General features: G+C 39.7%; 1 non-coding gene across 1 annotated transcript; it reads left to right on the top strand.

Annotated features, from left to right (window-relative positions):
* Window positions 1-22855: 22855 nt before the first annotated feature.
* On the top strand, window positions 22856-22963 carry LOC112787423 (small nucleolar RNA R71). Its single transcript, XR_003194838.1, has one exon. It is a non-coding gene; the product is annotated as a small nucleolar RNA R71 (small nucleolar RNA).
* Window positions 22964-23358: the final 395 nt, after the last annotated feature.

The raw sequence follows: 23358 nt of genomic DNA, 5'->3' as shown, positions 1-23358 counted from the left end.
GAAAGAAATAAAAAGGGGACAAAATGCCCCAAAGTAAAGGCCAATAAGAGTCAATGCATAAGTGTTGGAAAAATCAAAAGAAAGTGCATGAGTATGTAAAAAGTGAAGGATGGGTAGTTAGGGTGGTACTTAATTGTATAGGTCATTATATAGGTTAGGTGGGAAGGTCTAGACTAATCAAAGATTCAAATTCTAGTCCACTTATCCATATATGATCCTACCTTGACCCTAACCCCATTACAACCCATGAGAAAGACCTCATGATAAATGAATGCATACATTGAATAATTTTTGATTGTTAGATGAAGAACAAATTTTGGAAAAGCATGATTAAGGGAGGATTGAGTGGATCAACCCCTAAACACCAAGCAAAGAGAGTGAAAACACATCCGGTGAGGGTTCAATAGCTCAATTACATGTGTTTACCCCTATTATCTATATTCTTGCAAGTTTGAAATTCTTTTGATAATTCAATGCAATTGTGGTTTGGACTTGATCCCTATTACTCTAGCTCTTATGCTCATATATATTCTCTTGGAAGTTGAATTACTTTGACCAAGCATTTGCATTCACCCTAGGTAGTTGCATTTAGATAGGATTCATGTAATTTAGTTTCATTAAATAAAGATCATACCCCTTGTTTCCTTTTTAATTTAGCATGAGGACATGCTAAGGTTTAAGTGTGGGGAGGTTGATAAACCCCGTTTTCAGGGTTTATCTTGTGTTAGATTTAGAGTATTTTGCTAACCTTTTCTCACATTTAGCCAATGATTTAGCATGATTTTGTGATCTCTCCCTTATTTGTACATAAGTGTAAAAAGCATGCTTTTTGGTCTTTGATTAGATAACTTTAACTTCTCCTTGATTCCATAAGATGCCTTGATGTGTTTGTTAGTAATCTCAGGTTGAAAAAAAGGCTAGGAATGAATCAAGGGAGCAAGGAAGGAAGCATGCAAGTGGAGAAGATCATGAAAAGCCAAAAAGTTGAACTCGGCCATGGATGGGCGCGCGCACCAGACGCTTACGCGCACCTTGTGAACTCACCCATGGACGCGTACGCGTGCTGTGCACGTACGCGTCGGTGCTGATATATAATTTTTTAATAAAAACGTGGCCAGTGAATTCTCAAGGCCTATGGGGCCCAATTCAAGCCAACTTTGGCGCCAAAATACTCAAAAGGACCAAGGATTGAAGGGAGAGGGGATGATCTATCATAAGACACATTAGGCTAGTTTTAGTTTTAGTTTTAGAGAGAGAAGCTCTCACTTCTCTCTAGAATTAGGATTAGGATTAGGTTTAGTTCTTAGATCTAGGTTTTAATTCATGCTCTCTTCTACTTCTTCTTCTTAATTCCTTGTTGTTACATTCATTATTCTTCCATTGTTGTTATTACTTTCTTCTATTTTGTTTGTAGATCTACTCTTGTTCATTCTATTTTCTTTTAATGCAATTTGAGGTAATTCATGCAGATCTTGTTTTCTTTGATTATTGTTGTCAATTTCCTACATTCAATTGTTGCTAGATTCTATTCTTATTATCAATTTACTAGATTTTCTTTTATGCCTTCCAAGTGTTTGATAAAATGTTTGGAAGGATTTTAGAGTAGATTTTAGTGCTCTTAGCTTGGGAAGGTAACTTAGAAACTCTTGAGTTACTAATGTACAAGTGATTGACGATTGGGAGCCATTAACTCTAGATCTCACTAATTCAATTGGTGGAGAACTAGGACTTATGGACTTGGATTGATATAGCTCACTTGACTTTCCTCCACTATTAGTTAGAGGTTAACTTAGTGGGGTTGGTCCTTGCTAATTCTCATGTTGTGGTTAGTGATTAGGATAGAGATCCTTGACCACCAAACCTTGCCAATACCTCTTTAGTTGTTAGTTTAATTTCATTTCCATTTACTTTTCATGCCTCTTATCAACAACCCCAAATATAACTCATAACCAATAACAAGACATTTTATTGTAATTCCTAGGGAGAACGACCCAAGGTTTAAATACTTTGGTTTATAGATTTTAGGGGTTTGTACTTGTGACAAACAAATTTTTGTATGAAAGGATTATTGTTGGTTTAGAAACTATACTTGCAACGAGAATTCATTTGTGAATTCTAAACCACACAAAAGTCCGTTCATCACTCATTACCACCTTGGCATCATTGGTGGGTAGAGCCACCGCTTCCACCCACTTGGACACATAATCAACTGCCACTAGAATGTAGTTGTTTGAATGTGAGGGTGAAAAAGGTCACATAAAATCAATACCCCACACATCAAACAACTCAACCTCAAGAATCCCCTGCTGTGGCATTTCATGGTTGGTAGGGAGATTCGTGGCCTTTGCACATCTATCACAGTGCTTCACAAATTCTCTTGAATCTCTAAAGAGAGTCGGCCAGTAAAACCCGCTCTGAAGGACCTTTGTAGCTGTCCTTTCACCACCAAAGTGGCCTCCATAATCAGAACCATGACAGTGCCAAAGAATCTGCTGTGTTTCTTTATCTGGGACACATCTTCGGATGATGCCATCTGAACACCTTTTAAAAGGTATGGTTCCTCCCAAATGTAGTACTTTGCATCAGTCAATAGCTTTTTCACTTGTTGCCTACTGTACTCCCTTGGAATAAAATCCATGGCCTTATAATTTGCAATGTCTGCAAACCATGGAGCCTACTGAATGAGGAATAATTGCTCATCCGAAAATGTCTCAATCACAGCTGTGGGTGGTTGTACTCCTGCTTCAAGCTCAATTCTGGAGAGATGGTCAGCTACTTGATTTTCTGACCCTTTCTTGTCTTTTATCTCAATATCAAACTCCTGAAGGAGCAACACCCATCTGATTAATCTTGGTTTAGAATCCTGTTTGGTTAGAAGGTACTTCAAAGCAGCATGATCAGTATAAACAATAACCTTAGAACCAAGTAAATAGGACCTAAACTTATCAACAGCATACACAACATCTAATAATTCCTTTTTTGTAGTTGCTCCTTTGAGTCTTTCTTTCTAAAATCTTTTCAAAAATATTTTTTCTTTGATTAAATCTTGTTTCAAGTTTTAAGTTTGGTGTTTCCTTGTTAGTTTTTATTTAATTTTCAAAAATTTATTTTTGGTTTTCTAAAAATTTTAAGTTTGGTGTTCTTTTTTATGTTCTTGAGTCCTTTGAGTCTTTGAATTTTTGTTCTTCGTGTTCTTGTGAATCTTCAAGGTGTTCTTGAGTCTTGCTTGTGTTTTGATCTTAAAATTTTTATGTTTGGTGTTCCTTGGTGTTTTTCCTCCAAATTTTCGAAAATAAGGAGCATTAGATCTAAAAATTTTAATTTTTGTGTCATTTTATTGTTTTTCTCTTTCCTCATTAAATTCAAAAAAATATCTTTTCTCTTTATTTTAAGTAATTCTCGAAATTTACAAAAGAATTTCAGATTTTTTATTTTAAAATTTCTACTTTATCTTATCTTAGTTTTAAAAAAAATTTCGAAATTCAAATATTTTTTAAAAAAAATCATATCTTTTTCAAAAACTTATCTTATCTTATTTCAAATTTCAAATTTCAACTTCCAAAATTCAAAATTCAAATTTTAAAATTCAAATTTCAAAATTCAAAATTCAAATTTCAAATTTCAAAATTTAATTTTCAAATTTAAAAATAAAATATTTTCAAAATTTAAATCTTTTTCAAATACTTATCTTATATTGTTGACTTTTCAAAAAATTCAAAATTCAAAATTTAAAATTTCAAAACTTTTTAATTTAAATTTCTTATCTTCTCTTACCTAGCTTATCTTATCTTTTCTAATCTCAAATCTTAAAATCAAATCTTTTTCATATCTTTTCTTTTTTTTATTTTATTTTATTTTATTTTCTTACAAGTATCTTTAATTTTAAGACATATCTTTTTCAAAACTTCGTTCTTAACCAATTTCTCTCCCTTCATATTTTCGAAAATCCTCACCCACATTTTTTTCAAATCTTTTTAATTAATTAATTTGGCTTTCAATTTTCTTTTATTTCTTTTTCTTCTAATTTTTGAAATTATAGTCAATTTTTATTTTATTTTATTTTATTTTATTTTAATTTTGGTTTTCAAAAAAAAAATATTTTATTTGCAATTCGCATCATCTCCCTTTCTCCATCATGGACCTAAGTGGGAATGAACAGTCCAGAAGGACTCTGGGGTCATATGCTAACCCCACTACTGTTGTATATGGGAGTGGCATCTGTATACCTCCCATCAAAGCAAGCAGTTTTGAGCTAAATCCTTAGCTCATTGTCATGGTGCAGCAAAATTGCTAGTATTCCGGTCTTCCACAGGAAGAACCTACTGAGTTTCTGGCGCAGTTCTTGCAAATTTCTGACACAGTGCGTGACAAGGAGGTAGATCAGGACGTATACAGGCTATTACTGTTTCCGTTTGCTGTAAAAGATCAAGCTAAGAGGTGGTTAAATAACCAACCCATAGCAAGCATAAGGACATGGAAACAGTTATCAGACAAATTCCTGAATCAATATTTCCCTCCAAAAAGGATGACACAGCTAAGGCTGGACATCCAAGGCTTTAAACAAGAGGATGATGAATCCCTTTATAACGCCTGGGAGAGGTACAGAGGGATGCTAAGGAAATGCCCCTCTGAAATGTTTCCAGAGTGGGTGCAATTAGACATCTTCTACTATGGGCTTACAGAAAAAGCTCAGATATCTCTAGACCACTCAGCTGGTGGATCTATACACATGAGAAAGACTATTGAAGAGGGTCAAGAGCTTATTGATATAGTTGCTAGAAATCAGCATCTGTACATAGGTAATGAGTCCTCTATGAAAGAAGAAGCTAAGGCAGTATCAACTGACTTTAGTCCTCAGGAACAAGTTGCTGAACTCAATCAGCAACTATCTTCTATAACAAGGCAGTTAGCAAAATTCAAGGAGATGCTACAAGACACTAAAAATGCTAATAAAAATATGGAAGCACAATTGAATCAGAAAAAACAGCAATTATCAAAGCAGATAATAGAAGAGTGCCAGGTAGTTCAATTAAGAAGTGGAAAAATATTAAATACCTCACTTCAGAGCATCAGAAAGCCAAGAAAAGAACAACTGACAGAGGATGAGTAGAATATTATCCAAAATCCCTCTAAGGATAGTAAGAGCCCAGAGAGAAATAACTCTGGCGTTCAAACGCCAGAAAAGGATGCAAAGCTGGCGTTAAACGCCCAACTCACGCGCAGTTCTGGCATTCAAACGCCAGAAACAGGCAAGGAGCTGGCGTCAAATGCCCAATGGAAGCTCAGAAATAGGTAAGAAGTTGGCGTCCAACGCTAATCAAGCTTCTAACCCTGGCATTCAAACGCCAGTGAAGGATCAGACACACACAAGTGCTGATAACAACCCCTCTAAAAAGGCTTCTCCAACCACCTCTATAGGAAATAAACCTGCAGCAACCAAGGTTGAGGAATACAAAGCCAAGATGCCTTATCCTCAAAAACTCCGCAAAGAGGAGCAGGATAAGCAATTTGTCCGCTTTGCAGACTATCTCAGGACTCTTGAAATAAAGATTCCGTTTGCAGAGGCACTTGAGCAAATACCCTCTTATGCCAAGTTCATGAAAGAGATCTTGAGTCATAAAAAGGATTGGAGAGAAACTGAAAGAGTTCTCCTCACTGAAGAATACAGTGCAATCATTCTGAAAAGCTTCCCAGAAAAGCTTAAAGATCCTGGGAGCTTTATGATACCATGTATATTAGAGGGTAATTGCACCAAGACAGCTTTATGTGATCTTGGGGCAAGCATCGACCTAATACCTGCATCCACTATCAGAAAGCTTGGTTTAACTGAAGAAGTCAAACCAACCCGGATATGTCTCCAACTTGCTGATGGCTCCATTAAATACCCATCAGGCGTGATTGAAGACATGATTGTCAGGGTTGGGCCATTCGCCTTCCCCACTGGCTTTGTAGTGCTGGAAATGGAGGAGCACAAGAGTGCTACTCTCATTCTAGGAAGACCTTTCCTAGCAACTGGACGAACTCTCATTGATGTCCAAAAGGGGGAAGTAACCCTGAGAGTCAATGAGGATAAGTTTAAGTTAAATGCTATCAAAGCCATGCAGCATCCAGACACACCAAAAGACTACATGAAAGTTGATCTTATTGACTCTTTGGTAGAGGAGATCAACATGGCTGAGAGTCTCGAATCAAAGCTGGAAGACATCTTTAAAGATGTTCAACCTGATCTGGAGGAATCAGAGGAATTGAAAGAGCCTCTGAAACTTCCTCAGAAAGAGGAAAAATCTCCTAAACCTGAGCTCAAACCATTACCACCATCCCTAAAATATGCATTTCTGGGAGGTGACACTTTTCCGGTGATCATAAGCTCTGCTTTAAATCCCCTGGAAGAGGAAGCGCTACTTCAAGTGCTAAGGACACACAAGACAGCTCTTGGGTGGTCCATAAGTGATCTTAAGGGCATCAGCCCAGCAAGATGCATGCACAAGATCCTATTGGAGGATGATGCTAAGCCAGTGGTTCAACCACAAAGGCGGCTAAATCCAGCCATGAAGGAAGTGGTGCAGAAAGAGGTCACCAAGTTACTGGAGGCTGGGATTATTTATCCTATTTCTGATAGTCCCTGGGTGAGCCCTGTCCAAGTTGTCCCCAAAAAGGGAGGCATGACAGTGGTTCATAATGAAAAAAATGAACTGGTTCCTACAAGAACAGTTACAGGGTGGCGCATGTGTATTGACTACAGAAGGCTCAATACAGCCACCAGAAAGGATCATTTTCCTTTACCATTCATAGACCAGATGCTAGAAAGACTAGCAGATCATGATTATTACTGCTTTTTAGATGGCTATTCAGGCTACAACCAAATTGCAGTAGATCCCCAGGATCAAGAAAAAACAGCATTCGCATGCCCATCTGGAGTATTTGCCTACAGAAGGATGCCATTTGGGCTGTGTAATGCACCTGCAACCTTTCAGAGATGCATGCTCTCTATCTTCTCTGATATGGTAGAGAAATTTCTGGAAGTCTTCATGGATGACTTTTCAGTATTTGGAGATTCATTCAGCTCCTGCCTTGACCATTTAGCACTTGTTCTGAAAAGATGCCAAGAGACTAACCTAGTTTTAAACTGGAAAAAATGTCACTTTATGGTGACTGAAGGAATTGTCCTTGGGCATAAAATTTCAAACAAGATAATAGAGGTGGATCAAGCTAAAGTGGAAGTAATTGAAAAATTACCACCACCTGCCAATGTTAAGGCAATCAGAAGCTTTCTGGGGCATGCAGGATTCTATAGGAGGTTTATAAAGGATTTTTCAAAAATTGTAAAATCTCTGAGCAATTTGCTAGCTGCTGACACGCCATTTGTGTTTGACATAGAGTGTCTGCAGGCGTTTGAAACTCTAAAAGCTAAGCTGGTCACAGCACCAGTTATTTCTGTACCAGACTGGACATTACTATTTGAACTAATGTGTGATGCTAGTGATCATGCCATTGGTGCAGTACTGGGACAGAGGCATAACAAGCTTCTGCATGTCATTTATTATGCTAGCCGTGTTTTAAATGATGCCCAGAAAAATTACACAACCACAGAAAAAGAATTGCTTGCAGTGGTTTATGCCATTGACAAGTTTAGATCATACTTAGTAGGATCAAGAGTGATTGTGTACACTGACCATGCTGCTTTTAAATATCTACTCACAAAGCAGGATTCAAAACCCAGGCTCATAAGATGGGTGTTACTTCTGCAAGAGTTTGATATAGAAATAAGAGACAGAAAAGGGACAGAGAACCAAGTGGCTGATCATCTGTCCCGAATAGAGCCAGTAGAAGGGACGTCATTTCCCTCTATTGAGATCTCTGAAACCTTTCTGGATGAGCAACTGTTTGCCATTTAGGAAACACCATTGTTTGCAGACATTACAAACTATAAAGCTGCAAGATTTATACCCAAGGAGTACAGCAGGCAACAAAAGAAAAAATTAATTACTGATGCAAAGTACTACTTGTGGGATGAACCCTATCTCTTTAAGAGATGTGCAGACGGAATAATCCGTAGGTGTGTGCCTAGAGAAGAAGCACAGAAGATCTTATGGCATTGCCATGGGTCACAATATGGAGGCCATTTCGGAGGTGAGCGAACAGCCACCAAGGTCCTCCAATGTGGCTTCTACTGGCCTACCCTCTATAGAGATTCCTGAGAGTTTGTAACTGTGACAGTTGCTAGAGGGCTGGTAATCTGCCTCATGGTTACACCATGCCTCAACAGGGAATCTTGGAGATTGAGTTGTTTGATGTATGGGGTATTGGCTTCATGGGGCCTTTCCCACCATCATACTCAAACACATATATTCTGGTGGCAGTAGACTATGTATCTAAATGGGTAGAGATAATTACAACACCCACTAATGATACTAAGACAGTGCTGAAGTTCCTCCAGAAACATATCTTTAGCAGGTTTGGTGTCCCTAGAGTACTAATCAGTGATGGGGGCACTCACTTCTGCAATAAACAGCTCTACTCTGCTATGCTCCGATATGGAATTAGCCACAAGGTGGAAACTCCATATCATCCACAGACAAATGGGCAAGCTGAAGTCTCTAATAGAGAACTAAAAAGAATCCTGGAACGGACTGTAATTACCCGTAGAAAGAATTGGGCAAGAAGCTTGGATGACGCTCTGTGGGCATACAGAACAGCATTCAAGACTCCTATAGGGACCTCTCCATACCAGCTTGTGTATGGTAAAGCCTGTCATCTGCCCGTGGAACTGGAGCATAAGGCCTACTGGGCAACCAGATTCCTAAACTTTGATGCCAAATTAGCTGGAGAAAAAAGATTGCTCCAGCTAAATGAGCTAGAGGAATTCAGACTCACTGCTTTCGAAAATGCCAAGCTTTACAAAGAGAAAGCAAAAAGGTGGCATGACAAAAAGCTGTCATCTAGAGTCTTTGAACCAGGACAGAAGGTTCTGCTGTTTAACTCTAGGCTCAGATTATTCCCCGAGAAACTGAAATCCCGGTGGAGGGGACCATATGTGATTACAAGTGTGTCACCATATGGCTATGTGGAGCTTCAAGACATTGATTCTAATAAGAAGTTCATTGTTAATGGACAGAGAGTCAAGCATTATCTTGAAGGCAATCTTGAGCAAGAATGCTCAAAGCTGAGACTAGATTAAAAGCTCAGCAAAGTCCAGCTAAAGACAATAAAGAAGCGCTTATTGGGAGGCAACCCAATTTTTACTTATCTATGTTAATTTTCTGTTTTCCTTTTTTTTATTTTATGTTTTCTTTAGGATGATGATCATGTGGAGTCACAAAAATCAAAGCAAAGTCAAAAACAGCATTAAAAATAGCTCACTCTGGAGGAAGAGATTACTGGCATTTAAATGCCAGTAAGAAGCATCAGACTGGCGTTTAACGCCAGAAAGAAGCATCAAGCTGGCATTAAACGCCAGAAACAAGCACCAAGTTGGCGTTCAATGCCAAGAAAGGGGGGAAAAGGTGGCGTTTAACGCCAGAAATAAGCAGCAGTCTGGCGTTAAACGCCAGGATTGAACTCTAAGGGCGTTTTGCATGCCTCAATGGAGCAGGAATGCTAAGTCCTTGACCCCTCAAGATCTGTGGACCCCACAGGAACCCCACCTCTTCTTCTCTCCTCTTCACACCTTTCCATAACACTCTTCTCCATACTCTCTTCACCACTCGCATCCATCCATCATAAACCCCTCATACACACTATCACCCTCCCTTGGCCGAACCCACCACACATCTCCATCTCCTCCTTTCTTTCTTCTTTTGCTCGAGGACGAGCAAACATTTTAAGTTTGGTGTGGAAAAAGCCCCGCTTTTTAATTTTCCATAACCATATGGCACCTTCCATGAGATTAAAGAAGATCAAAGAGCTATGAGGGAGGAGCAACAAAGGCAAAGAAGAGACACAGAGGAGCTCAAGAGCACCATTGGTTCTTCAAGAGGAAGAAGATGCCACCCTCACTAAGGTGGACCCGTTCCTTAATCTCCTTGTCTATTTGTTTTTTTTTTTGTTTTTTCGATTTATATGCTTTATGTTTTATCTATGTTTGTGTCTTTATTACATGATCATTAGTGTCTAGTGTCTATGTCTTAAAGATATAAATTTCCTATGAATCCATCACCTTTCTTAAATGAAAAATGTTTTCTGAAAAAGAAAAAGAAGTACATGAATTTCAAATTTTAAAATAGTTTAATTATTTTGATGTGGTGGCAATACTTTTTGTTTTCTAAATGAATGCTTGAACAGTGCATATGTCTTTTGATATTGTTGTTTATGAATGTTAAATATGTTGGCTCTTGAAAGAATGATGAAAAGGAGAAATATTGTTGATAATCTAAAAAATCATAAAATTGATTCTTGAAGCAAGAAAAAGCAGTGAATACAAAAGCTTGCGAAAAAATAGAAAAGAAAAATGGCGAAAAAAAAAGAGAAAGAGAAAGAAAAAGCAAGCAGAAAAAGCCAAGAGCTCTTTAAACCAAAAGGCAAGAGCAAAAAGCCGGTAACCCTTTAAACCAAAAGGCAAGGGTAATAAAAAGGATCCAAGGCTTTAAGCATCCGTGGATAGGAGGGCCCAAAGGAATAAAATCTTGGCCTAAGCGGCTAAACCAAGCTGTCCCTAACCATGTGCTTGTGGCGTGAAGGTGTCAAGTGATAAGCTTGAGACTGAGCGATTAAAGTCGTGGTCCAAAGAAAAAAGAGTGTGCTTAAGAGCTCTGGACACCTCTAACTGGGGACTTTAGCAAAACTTCGTCACAATCTGAAAAGGTTCACCCAGTTATGTGTCTGTGGCATTTATGTATCCGGTGGTAATACTGGAAAACAAAATGCTTAGGGTCACGGCCAAGACTCATAAAGTAACTGTGTTCAAGAATCAACATACTGAACTAGGAGAATCAATAACACTATCTGAATTCTGAGTTCCTATAGATGCCAATCATTCTGAACTTCAAAGGATAAAGTGAGATGCCAAAACTGTTGAGAAGCAAAAAGCTAATAGCCCCGCTCATCTAATTAAGACTGATCTTCATAGATGTTTTTGGAATTCATTGTATATTTTATTCTTTTTATCCTACTTTTTTTTTAGTTGCTTGGGGACAAGCAATAATTTAAGTTTGGTGTTGTGATGAACGGATAATTTATACGCTTTTTGGCATTGTTTTTACATAGTTTTTAGTATGATTTGATTAGTTTTTAGTATATTTTTATTAGTTTTTAAATAAAAATCACATTTCTGGACTTTACTATGAGTTTGTGTATTTTTCTATGATTTCAGGTATTTTCTGGCTGAAATTGAGGGACCTGAGCAAAAATCTGATTCAGAGGCTTAAAAAGGACTGCAGATGCTGTTGGATTCTAACCTCCCTGCACTCAAAGTGGATTTTCTGGAGTTACAGGAGTCCAAATAGCACGCTCTCAATTGTGTTGGAAAGTAGACATCTAGGGCTTTCTAGAAATATATAATAGTTCATACCTTTCCCGAGTTTAGATGACACAAACTGGCGTTCAACGCCAGTTCTCTGCCCTATTCTGGTGTTAGACGCCAGAAACAGGTTACAAGTTGGAGTTAAACGCCCAAAACAGGTTACAACCTCGCGTTTAACTCCAGAAATAGTCTAGGCACGTGTAAAGCTCAAGTCTCAGCCCCAGCACACACCAAGTGGGCCCTGGAAGTGGATTTCTGCACTATCTATCATAATTTACTCATTTTCTGAAAACCTAGGTTACTAGTTTAGTATTTAAACAACTTTTAGAGACTTATCTTGTACCTCATGACATTTTCACATTTTACATTGTATCTCTACGGCATGAGTCTCTAAACTCCATAATTGGGGGTGAGGAGCTCTGTTGTGTCTCGATGAATTAATGCAATTACTTCTGGTTTCTATTCAATCACGCTTATTTCTATTCTAAGATACTCGCTTGTACTTAATCGTGATGAATGTGATGATCCGTGACACTCATCATCATTTTCAACCTATGAACGCGTGCCTGACAACCACTTCCATTCTACCTTAGATTGAGTGTGTATCTCTTAGTCTCTTAGTTCATGATCAGAGTCTTCGTGGTATAGGCTAGGATTATTGGCGGCCATTTCTGAGATCCGGAAAGTCTAAACCTTGTCTGTGGTATTCCGAGTAGGATCTGGGAGGGGATGACTGTGACGAGCTTCAAACTCACAAGTGTTGGGCGTAGTGACAGACGCAAAAGGATCAATGGATCCTATTCAAACAGGAGTGAGAACCGACAGATGATTAGCCATGCGGTGACAGCGCATTTGGACCATTTTCACTGAAAGGACGGATGGTAGCCATTGACAACGGTGATCCACCAACATACAGCTTGCCATGGAAGGAGACCTGCGTGCGTGAAGAAGAAGACAGTAGGAAAGCAGAGATTCAGAAGACAGAGCATCTCTAAAACCTCAATCTGTTCTCTATTACTGCATAACAAGTACTATTTAATTTATGCTTTTTACTCTTCATAAATATAATCACTCTTATCATTGATCTCCTGACTACGAATTACAAAATAACCATAGCTTGCTTCAAGCCGACAATCTCCGTGGGATCGACCCTTACTCACGTAAGGTATTACTTGGATGACCCAGTGCACTTGTTGGTTAGTGGTACGAGTTGTGAAAAGTGTGATTTACAATTCGTGCACCAGCAGCTAACCTCTCAAGCATCTGATCAATGAAAGGCAGGGGAAAATGATCCTTCCTTGTAGCTGTGTTGAGCCTCCTGTAGTCTATACACATTCTCCATCCTGTGATTGTTTTTGTAGGAATAAGCTCATTCTCTTTATTCTTGATCACTGTCATCCCTCCTTTCTTCGGAACTACCTGCACAGGACTTACCCAAGGACTGTCAGAAATAGGGTAAATAATACCCGCTTCCCATAGTTTCATTACCTCTTTTTGGACCACCTCTTTTATAGTTGGATTGAGTCTCCTTTGTGGTTGTACAACTGGTTTGGCATCATCTTCAAGGAGGATCTTGTGCATGCACTTAGTTGGACTAATCCCCTTTAAGTCACTAATGGTCTACCCAAGAGCTGTTTTACGGCTCCTAAGCACTGAAATAAGCGCCTCTTCCTCTTCAGGCTTCAGGGAAGAGCTAATAATCACTGGATAGGAATCATATTCATCCAATAACACATATTTCAGAGAAGGAGGTAAAGGTTTGAGCTCAAGCTTGGGGGCTTCTTCCTCTGCCTTAGGCGTGTAAACCATAGCCTTCTGGGGTGGTGAATCATCAACTTCCACTAACTCATATTCAGAGATAGGATCCAGAATGTCATCAAGTACCTCAGCTTCCAATATTTCTTGAACAAGCGGCTCAACAACATCAATTCTCATACACCCTTCAGAATCATTAGGGTGCTTGAGGGCTTCAAAAACATTAAGGACCATCTGCTCTTCATTGACTCTCAGGATTAATTCACCCTTTTGCACATCAATCAGAGCTCTACCTGTAGCTAAAAAGGGTCTACCAAGAATAATAGAGGATTTTACATCCTCTTCCATGTCTAATATAACAAAATCAGCAAGAAAAATAAAGGGTCCTACTTTCACAAGTAAATCCTCAACAACACCCACAGGTAATTTAATAGAAAGATCAGCAAGTTGAAGAGAAATACGAGTGGGTTTTACCTCCTCAATTTGAAGCTTTTTCATCACTGAAAGTGGCATGAGATTGATGCTAGCTCCAAGATCACATAAAGCTCTCTAAATGGTGACATCTTCAATGGTGCAAAGAATCACAAAGCTCCCTGGATCTTGCATTTCTCAGGAAGTTTATGTTGAATAATAGCACTACATTCCTTGGTTAACACCATGGTTTCTTGCTCCTTCCAATTCCTCTAGCAATTCTTTCATAAATTTACCATACAGGGGCATTTGCTCAAGAGCCTCTGCAAAAGGAATGTTGATCTGTAGCTTCTTGAAGACATCTACAAATTTAGAGAACTGCTTTTCTTTGGAAGCCTTCTGAAGTCTCTGAGGATATGGCATTTTTGGCTTGTATTCAGGAGCCTTTGGCAATGTAGGATACTTGTCAAGAGAGTCAGGGAACGAGTTGTCTGCACGCTTTGGAGGGGCGTTCTCCACTTCTTTCTTCTTCTCTTCTGGAGCTTTCTTTTCAACTAGCTCTTCATTGGCCCTTGTCTCAGAGCCAGCTATTTTTCCACTTCTCAATTGAATGGCCTTGCAATCTTCTCTTGGGTTCACCACTGTATCACCTGGAAATGTACTTGCAGACCTCTCAGGTATTTGCTTGCTCAGTTGGCCCATTTACACCTCTACGTTTCTAATGGAGGCTATGGTTTCCTGCATAAAACTCCTCATCATCTCCCAATTAAAATCTTCTTAGGATTTAGAGTTTGCCTGCTGAGGTGGTTGTTGCTGTTGAGACTGAAATTGGCAGTTATTGTGATTGTTCTGTTGGAAGCCGCCCTGAGAATTATTGTTGAAATTCTGAGGTCTCTGAGGTTAGTCCCTCCACCCAAAATTTGGGTGATTTCTCCACCCCTGATTGTATGTCTTAGAATATGGATCATTGTTAGGATTTCTAGGACCACTCCCCATGTAATTGACCTGTTCAGAAGAACATTGAGCATAGTCATAATTATCATTTTGCACAAAGTTACCTGTCATGTCATAAGAGGTCTCTTGAGATGGGTTTTGGGTGTTGATAGCTGAGACTTGCATGCCACCCATCTGTTGAGTAAGTAGACTTATTTTTTGAGACATAAGCTTGTTCTGAGCAAGAAGAGCATTAAGAGCTTCTACTTCCACAACACCCTTCTTCTGATGAGTCTCAAAGTTCACAGGATTCTTGTTAGATGAGTATAAATATTGGTTGCTTGCAACCAATTCAATCAGTTCAATAGTCTCCTCCGGTGTCTTCTTCTTGTGCAATGAACCACCTGCAGAATTATCTAAGCACATCTTGGACATTTCACCTAAGCCTTCATAAAAGATATCTAGTTGGGTCCATTTAGAGAACATGTCTGGAGGGCATTGCCTAATCAGTAGCTTGTACCTTTCCCAAGCTTTATAAAGAGTTTCACCATCCCTCTGCTTGAAGGTCTGAACTTCCACCCTAAGCTTAGTCAGCTTCTTTGGTGGGAAAAATTTAGTAAGAAACTCAGTAACAACCTTGTCCCAAGTATTCAAACTCTACTTAGGTTGGGAATCTAGCCATAGCTTTGCTCCATCCCTCAGAGCAAACGGGAAGATCATGAGTTTGTACACCTCTGGGTTCACTCCATTTGTCTTCACAGTATCACAAATCTACAGAAAATTAGAAATAAACTGATTTGGGTCTTCGTGGGGAAGACCATGATACTGGCAGTTTTGTTGCACCAAGGTGACCAATTGTGGCTTCAACTCAAAGTTGTTCGCAGCTATAGGAGGCATCACAATACTTTTTCCATAAAGATCTGCAGTAGGAGCAGAGTAAGAGCCAAGCACTCTCCTTTGTTGATCATCTCCATTCGGATTTGCCACATTGGCATTAACAGCATTATTGTTATCCATAGTGGATTCTGCAGCTTTGCAAAGTCTTGCTTGTTGCAAACGCCGCCTAAGAGTTCTTTCAGGTTCAGGATCAAAGTTTAAGAGATGTTCTTTGTCTCTGTTCCTGTGCATACACAAACAGAAGACAAGAAAAGATGGGATTCTCTACGTCAGAGTGCAGAGAAGTCCCAGTGAGGTATCCTGTGTAAAATAATGAAATAGAATACTAAATGAAATAAATAAATAAATTTCGAAAATGATAACTAAAATTAGACAGAAATTTTCGAAAATTAACAGGAAAAATAAACAAGAAAATTAAAATAAAATTAACTAGGTGACACCAAACTTAATTTCAGAAATTAAGGAAAAATATTAGTGCTATTTATTTAAAAAGAAATTTTTTTTCGAAAATAATAAGCAAAATTTAAATAAAATTAAAACTAAAACGCCTAATCTAAGCAATCAAACAACTGATAGTTGTTAATCACTATCAATCCCCGGCAACGGCGCCAAAAACTTGGTGCGGTATTTATAACCCACAAACTAACCGGCAAGTGCACCGGGTCGTACCAAGTAATACCTCAGGTGAGTGAGGGTTTATCCCACGAGGATTGAAGGACTAATGGTGCACGAAATTGTGATGTCCAGGCTCAAATAATCCCTGGCAACGTGAGCAACTTAGTACGCGCAATCGTGATTACACTTTGATTATGTAAAATTCATGGCTCTTTCTTTCCCTGGCAATGGCGCCAAGAACATGGTGCCAATACCATGGTTCACAACTTCGATACAACTAACCAGCAAGTGCACTGGGTCGTCCAAGTAATACCTTACGTGAGTAAGGGTCGAATCCCACGGAGATTGTCGGTATGAAGCAAGCTATGGTCACCTTGCAAATCTCAGTTAGGTAGATATAAATTGATAATGATGTTTTCGAATAATAAATAATAGAATAGGGATAGAGGTACTTATGTAAATCATTGGTAGGAATTTCAGATAAGCGAATGGAGATGCTTTTTGTTCCTCTGAACTTCTGCTTTCCTGCTATCTTCATCCAATCAGTCTTACTCCTTTCTATGGCTGGCTTTATGCAAGGGCATCACCGTTGTCAATGGCTAAATCCCCTCCTCTCAGTGAAAAGAATGCTCACATGCTCTGTCACAGCACGGCTAATCATCTGTCGGTTCTCGATCATGCAGGAATAGGATTCACCCTCCTTTTGAGTTTGTCACTAACGCCCAGCACTCGTGAGTTTGAAGCTCGTCACAGTCATTTAATCATTGAATCCTACTCGGAATACCACAGACAAGGTTTAGACTTTCCGGATTCTCTTGAATGCCGCCATCATTCTAGCTTACGCCACGAAGATTCTGATTAAGAGATCTAAGAGATATTCATTCTAGCTTGTTGCATGTAGAACGGAAGTGTTTGTCAGGCACGCGTTCATAAGGGATAATGATGATGAGCATCACATAATCATCACCTTCATCATGTTCTTGGGTATGAATGGATATCTTAGAAGCGAAATAAGATGAATTGAATAGAAAACAGTAGTACTTTGCATTAATCTTTGAGGAACAGCATAGCTCCACACCTTAATCTATGGAGTGTAGAAACTCTACCATTAAAAATACATAAGTGAAGGTCCAGGCATGGCCGAGATGGCCAGTCCCCTAAAACGTGATCAATAGTCTCCTAAGATGAACAATAGATTAAAACTGAGACCAAAGATGTCTAATACAATAGTAAAAGGTCCTATTTATAATAAACTAGTCACTAGGGTTTACAGAAATAAGTAATTGATGCATAAATCCACTTCCGGGGCCCACTTGGTGTGTGCTTGGGCTGAGCTTGAGTGTTGCACGTGTAGAAGTCCTTCTTGGAGTTGAACGCCAGTATTTGTGCCAATTTGGGCGTTCAACTCTGGTTTTGGATCCTATTTTGGCGCTGGACGCCAGAATTGGGCAGAGAGCTGGCGTTGAACGCCAGTTTGCGTCGTCTATTCTTGGCCAAAGTATGGACTATTATATATTTCTGGAAAGCCCTGGATGTCTACTTTTCAACGCAATTGGAAGCGCGCCATTTCGAGTTCTTTAGCTCCAGAAAATCTACTTTGAGTGCAGGGAGGTCAGAATCCAACAGCATCAGCAGTCCTTCTTCAACCTCTGAATCTGATTTTTGCTCAAGTCCCTCAATTTCAGCCAGAAAATACCTGAAATCGTAGAAAAACACACAAACTCATAGTAAAGTCCAGAAATGTGAATTTAACATAAAAACTAATGAAAACATCCCTAAAAGTAACTAGATCCTACTAAAAACATTCTAAAAACAATGTCAAAAAGCGTATAAATTATCCGCTCATCACAACACCAAACTTAAATTGTTGCTTGTCCCCAAGCAACTGAAAATCAAATAGGATAAAAAGAAGAGAATATACTATAAATTCCAAACTATCAATGAAACAGAGCTTCAATCAAATGAGCGGGACTTATAGCTTTTTGCCTCTTGAATAGTTTTGGCATCTCACTTTATCCATTGAGGTTCAGAATGATTGGCATCTATAGGAACTCAGAGTTTAGATAGTGTTATTGATTCTCCTAGTTCAGTATGATGATTCTTGAACACAGCTATTTTATGAGTCTTGGCCGTAGCCCTAAGCACTTTGTTTTCCAGTATTACCACCAGATACATAAATGCCACAGACACATAATTGGGTGAACCTTTTCAGATTGTGACTCAGCTTTGCTAAAGTCCCCAATTAGAGGTGTCCAGGGTTCTTAAGCACACTCTTTTTTGCTTTGGACCTTGACTTTAACCGCTCAGTCTCAAGTTTACACTTGACACCTTCACGCCACAAGCACATGGTTAGGGACAGCTTGGTTTAGCCGCTTAGACCAGGATTTTATTCCTTTAGGCCCTCCTATCCACTGATGCTCAAAGCCTTGGGATCCTTTTTATTTTCCCTTGCCTTTTGGTTTTAAGGGTTATTGGCTTTTTGCTCTTGCCTCTTGGTTTTAAGAGCTTTTGGCTTTTTCTGCTTGCTTTTTCTTTCTATTTTTTTTTCGCCTATTTTTTTTTCGCCTGCAAGCTTTGTTCTTTGCTGCTTTTTCTTGCTTCAAGAATCATTTTTATGATTTTTCAGATTATCAAATAACATGTCTCCTAGTCATCATTCTTTCAAGAGCCAACATATTTAACATTCTTAAACAACAACTTCAAAAGACATATGCACTGTTCAAGCATACATTCAGAAAACAAGAAGCATTGTCACCACATTAATATAATTAAGCTAAGTTCAAGGATAAATTCGAAACTCATGTACTTCTTGTTCTTTTGAATTAAAACAGTTTTTATTTTAAGAGAGGTGATGGATTCATAGGACATTCATAACTTTAAGACAAAGTTACTAACTACTAATGATCATGTAATGAAGACACAAACACAGATAAGCACACAACATAGAAAACGAAAAACAGAAGAAATAAGAGCAAGGAATGAATCCACCTTAGTGATGGTGGCGTTTCCTTCTTGAGGAACCAATGATGTCCTTGAGCTCTTCTATGTCTCTTCCTTGTCTTTGTTGCTCCTCCCTCATTGCTTTTTGATCTTCTCTTATTTCATGAAGCATGATGGAGTGCTCTTGATGTTCCACCCTTAGTTGTCCCATATTGGAACTCAATTCTCCTAGGGAGGTGTTGATTTGCTCCCAATAGTTTTGTGGAGGAAAGTGCATTTGAGGCATCTCTGGGATCTCATGGTGATGAGCTTCATACGCCTCTTGAGCTCCATGAGTGGGCTCTCTTACTTGCTCCATCTTTTTCTTAGTGATGGGCTTGTCCTCTTTGATGAGGATATCTCCCTCTATGTCAATCCCAGCCGAATTGCATAGGTGGCAAATGAGGTGAGGAAAGGCTAACCTTGCCATGGTGGAGGACTTGTCAGCCACCTTGTAGAGTTCTTGAGGTATAATCTCATGAACTTCCACCTCTTCTCCAATCATGATGCTATGAATCATGATGGCTCGGTCTATAGTAACTTCAGACCGGTTGCTAGTGGAAATGATTGAGCATTGAATAAACTCCAACCATCCTCTAGCCACAGGCTTGAGGTCCAATCTTCTTAGTTGAACCGGCTTGCCTTTGGAGTCAATCTTCCATTGAGCTCCTTCCACGCATATGTCCATAAAGACTTGGTCCAACCTTTGATCAAAGTTGACCCTTCTAGTGTAGGGGCGTTCATCTCCTTGCATCATGGGCAAGTTAAACGCCAACCTCACATTTTCCGGACTAAAATCCAAGTATTTCCCCCGAACCATTGTAACATAGTTCTTTGGATCCGGGTTCTTACTTTGATCATGGTTCTTGGTGATCCATGCATTAGCATAGAACTCTTGAACCATTAGGATGCCGACTTGTTGGATGGGATTTGTTAGAACTTCCCAACCTCTTCTTTGAATTTCATGTCGGATCTCCGGATACTCATTTCTTTTGAGTTTGAAAGGGACCTCAGGGATCACCTTCTTCTTGGCCACAACATCATAGAAGTGGTCTTGATGGGCTTTGGAGATGAACCTTTCCATCTCCCATGACTCGGATGTGGAAGCTTTTGTCTTCCCTTTCCCCTTTCTAGAGGATTCTCCGGTCTTAGGTGCCATCAATGGTAATGGAAAAACAAAAAGCTTATGATTTTACCACACCAAACTTAGAATTTTGCTCGCCCTCGAGCAATAAAAGAAAGAATAGATGAAGAAGAAGAAGAAATGGAGGAGAGGGAGAGTGGGAAGTGTTTTCGGCCAAGAAGGGTGTAAAGGGGTGTGTTGTGTGAATTTGATGAAGAATGGAGGGCTTTATATAGGGAAGGGAGGGGGGTTAAGGTTCGGCCATATGGGTGGGTTTTGGTGGGAAATTGGTTTTGAATTTTGAAGGTAGGTGGAGTTTATGAGGTAGGTTTATGGGGAAGAGTGGATGGATGTGAGTGGTGAAGAGGTGATGGGGAAGAGAGTTTGAGGTGATTGGTGAAGGGTTTTTGGGGAAGAGTGTTTATGGGGTTGTGTGAAAGAGAGTGGTGAGAAGAAGTGAGTGGAGGTAGGTGGGGATCCTGTGGGGTCCACAGATCCTGAGTGGATCCTGTGGGGTCCACAGATCCTGAGTGGATCCTGTGGGGTGCACAGATCCTAAGGTGTTCAAGGATTTACATCCCTGCACCCATTAGAAATGTAAAAATGCCTTTGCACACAACTCTGGGCGTTCAGCGCCAGGTTGGTGGCCATTTTGGGCGTTCAACGCCCATTTGTGTGCCATTTCTGGCGTTGAACGCCAGAACCATGCCTTTTCTGGCGTTCAGCACCCAGAAGCTGCCCATTTTGGGCGTTCAGCGCCAGAACCATGCTCTGTTCTGGCGCTGAACACCAGACAGATGCTCCTCCAGGGTGTGATTTTTCTTCTGCTATTTTTGATTCCGTTTTCAATTTTTATATTTATTTTGTGACTCCACATGATCATGAACCTACAAAGACATATAACTAAGAAAAATATAGTTAGATAAATAAAAATTGGGTTGCCTCCCAACAAGCGCTTCTTTAATGTCAATAGCTTGACAGTGGGCTCTCATGGAGCCTCACAGATGTGCAGAGCTTTGTTGAGACTCTCCAACACCAAACTTAGAGTTTGGATATGGGAGTTCAACACCAAACTTAGAGTTTGGTTGTGGCCTCCCAACACCAAACTTAGAGTTTGACTGTGGGGGCTCTGGTTGACTCTGCTTTGAGAGAAGCTTTTTCTGCTTCCTCTCCATGGTTGCAGAGGGAGATCCTTGAGTTTTAAACACAAGGGAGTCCTCATTCCATTGAAGGACTATTTCACCTCTGTCAACATCAATCACAGCTCTTGCTGTGGCCAGGAAAGGTCTTCCTAGGATGATGGATTCATCCTCTTCCTTTCCAGTATCCAGGACTATGAAATCAGCAGGGATGTAAAGGCCTTCAACCTTTACTAACACGTCCTCTACTTGTCCATAAGCCTGTTTTCTTGAACTGTCTGCCATCTCTAATGAGATTTTAGCAGCTTGCACCCCATAGATTCCCAGTTTCTCTATTACAGAGAGGGGCATGAGGTTTATTCTTGAACCAAGGTCACACAGAGCCTTAAAGATCATGGTGCCTATGGTACAGGGTATTATGAACTTTCCAGGATCCTGTCTCTTCTGAGGCAATGTCAGTTGATCCAGATCACTTAGTTCATTGATGAACAAGGGAGGTTCAACTTCCCAAGTATCAATGCCAAATAATTTGGCATTCAGCTTCATGATTGCACCAAGAAACTTGGCAGTTTGCTCTTCAGTAACATCCTCATTCTCTTCAGAAGAGGAATACTCATCAGAGCTCATGAAGGGCATAAGGAGGTTCAATGGAATCTCTATGGTCTCTAGATGAGTCTCAGAGTCCTTTTGTTCCTCAGAGGGAAGCTCCTTATTGACCACTGGACGTCCCAGGAGGTCTTCCTCCTTGGGATTCACATCCTCCTCTCCTTTTTTGGGTTCGGCCATGGTGCTTATGTCAATGGCCTTGCACTCTCCTTTTGGATTCTCTTCTGTATTGCTTGGGAGAGTACTAGGAGGGATTTCAGTGATCCTTTTACTCAGCTGGCCCACTTGTGCTTCCAGATTTCTAATGGAAGATCTTGTTTCATTCATGAAACTTACAGTGGCCTTAGATAGATCAGAGATTAAGTTTGTTAAATTAGAAGTATTTTGTTCAGAGTTCTCTGTCTGTTGCTGAGTGGATGATGGAAAAGGTTGATTATTGTTAAACCTGTTTCTTCCACCATTATTAAAGCCTTGTTGAGGCTTTTGATCCTTCCATGAGAAATTTGGATGATTTCTCCATGATGAGTTATAGGTGTTTCCATAAGGTTCACCTAAGTAATTCACCTATGCTATTGCAGGGTTCTCAGGATCATAAGCTTCTTCTTCATGAGAAGCCTCTTGAGTACTGTTGGATGCAGCTTGCATTCCATGCAGACTCTGAGAGATCATATTGACTTGCTGAGTCAATATTTTATTCTGAGCCAATATGGCATTCAGAGTATCAACTTCAAGAACTCCCTTCTTCATAGGCGTCCCATTGCTCACAGGATTCCTTTCAGAACTGTACATGAACTGGTTATTAGCAACCATGTCAATGAGTTCTTGAGCTTCTGCAGGCGTTTTCTTTAGGTGAATGGATCCACCTGCAGAAGTGTCCAGTGACATCTTTGATAGCTCAGATAAACCATCATAGAATATATCCAGGATGGTCCATTCTGAAAGCATGTCAGAAGGACACTTTTTGGTCAACTGTTTGTATCTTTCCCAAGCTTCATAGAGGGATTCACCTTCTTTCTGTCTGAAGGTTTGAACATCAGCTCTAAGCTTGCTCAACTTTTGAGGAGGAAAGTACTTGGCTAAGAAAGCCGTGACCAGCTTATCCCAAGAGTTCAAGCTGTCTTTGGGTTGAGAATCCAACCATAATCTAGCTCTGTCTCTTACAGCAAAAGGGAAAAGCATGAGCCTGTAGACTTCAGGATCTACTCCATAGTCTTAACAGTATCACATATCTGCAAGAATTCAGTTAAGAACTGAAAAGGATCTTCAAATGGAAGTCCATGAAACTTGCAGTTCTGCTGCATCAGAGAAACTAATTGAGGTTTCAGCTCAAAGTTGTTTGCTCCAATGGCAGGAATGGAGATGCTTCTTCCATGTAAATTGGAATTAGGTGCAGTAAAGTCACCAAGCATCTTCCTTACTTTATTATTATTTTCGGCTGCCAT

Source organism: Arachis hypogaea, chromosome 20 (genome assembly GCF_003086295.3).
Source record: "Arachis hypogaea cultivar Tifrunner chromosome 20, arahy.Tifrunner.gnm2.J5K5, whole genome shotgun sequence".
Classification (NCBI taxonomy): domain Eukaryota; kingdom Viridiplantae; phylum Streptophyta; class Magnoliopsida; order Fabales; family Fabaceae; genus Arachis; species Arachis hypogaea.
Note: the sequence above shows the minus strand (reverse complement) of the source record. Positions and strands in the feature narration are given on the sequence as shown.